General features: G+C 49.8%; 1 pseudogene; it reads right to left on the reverse strand.

The window, feature by feature from the left end:
• Positions 1 to 268: 268 nt before the first annotated feature.
• On the reverse strand, positions 269 to 1,120 carry LOC125092684 (F-box only protein 27-like; annotated as a pseudogene).
• Between the last annotated feature and the right edge of the window lie 475 nt (positions 1,121 to 1,595).

Raw genomic sequence — 1,595 nt, forward strand, 5'->3', positions numbered from 1 at the left:
GGGGCTGAATCAGGGGACCTCTGGGGGGAGGACTGCCCTATAACAGCAGTAGGGAACTCTGAAGAAAGACTTTTTTCTAGTAGTCCCTAGAGCCAGAAGAAGGGTCCTGGCAGAACCTTTGAAGGGATCCCGGAGTACCCAGAATGCCAGGGAGGTACATGCCCTTGGTTAATGAGAAGTCCTGGCCAATGGTCCCCAGTCCTGGAAGTCACCTGGAAGTCAGATTGTTGTCCTGGAACTCAGATTGTTGTGCCAGGGCAGCTCTCACCTAAGACAGCTGGGCCCGCATGACCACACTGGAGTTGGTCACATGGGCTCCATAGTGACCACCCTAGAACTGCATGTCCTGGCCCCAGTGTTGGAAAGACACAAAGCAGACACCCATCTTGATGCTGGAGAACACGTGGGTGACCTGAATGCAGACAGTGTTGTTCCACTGTTGGATGGGAACGGGCACAGCCGAGAATTTATCCAGCACAGTCTGGCTGGCATCTAGAAGTTGGACAAGGAGTCAGTACATACAGCCACTGTTGCATCGGGCTCCCCACCAATCATAGACACAAATCTCAGTCTTCCACTCTCTAGCAGCCCTGGCCACAACCCTCCTCCACCAGGTCCAACACCTGTTTTTTGCGACACCAGCCCAAGGAAGACATGAAGCCGTCCTGGGAAGGGGCCCACAGCACCATTCACATGTTATCTCCACCACCCAGCCATCCTCACCATGCTTCACCATCCATTTCTGAAGGCCTTCCTGGCCACAAGGGTTGAGGATGAAGTTGCATCCCAATGGACTGCGCTGACAGAAACTGCCCAGGAGGCAGTGCCTGCCATCGCAGGCTGATGGGTGGAGGAGGGCTGGGGACAGGCAGCTGTGAGCAAGCAACAGCAGGGTACTATGGTCTCAGGCCAGCATGAGCAGACAAAGGTCTTCCGTCCACCAAGGCACCTCAGCCCTGACACCCTCTGCAGCAGCACCCCAGCAGCATGTGAGGGCTGCATAGCTCAGCACCATGAGGAGCAGCTCCAGTGGCAGTTGGCTCAGGTCCAGTGCCTCTTTGAGTTTGGGCTTTGGCACGGGGAGCCGGGCAGACCTGCCTCACGAGGCCAAGACACCCATGGTCATCCGTCCAACATGAGCCAGGCCTGTTGGTGACTTGAATCAGAGATGGGGCTCCTTCCCGGCCATCTCTCTCCTCCCCACTAATTTGATTTATCAATGTGTTCTTAAACCTACAAGCAGTTTTGTCTTACTGCTTTTCATTAAATATGACAATTAATTACTAATTTCACAATAGGCAATGTGAAAAGAATTTACTTGAACTCTGTACAGACACAAAAGTGCAGAAGGCTTCACATAAGGAGGTGAAAACCTGGAACTTAACATTCATGTAGGAGAAAAAAAAAAAGAACATGGGACAGGCCTTTTACATACGCTAAGAGCAATATTTATTTCAATGCACATGATGAATATTTTTTCAACTAGGTTTTTGTTCAAACAAATTTACAATATTCCTAATGAATTATGGAAGGTGTTTAACTTAGAAAATAAGTAAAAACAAGGTAACATTGACTTGTAAAAATATTGAGGTTAA

Source organism: Lutra lutra, unplaced genomic scaffold (genome assembly GCF_902655055.1).
Source record: "Lutra lutra unplaced genomic scaffold, mLutLut1.2, whole genome shotgun sequence".
Taxonomy (NCBI): domain Eukaryota; kingdom Metazoa; phylum Chordata; class Mammalia; order Carnivora; family Mustelidae; genus Lutra; species Lutra lutra.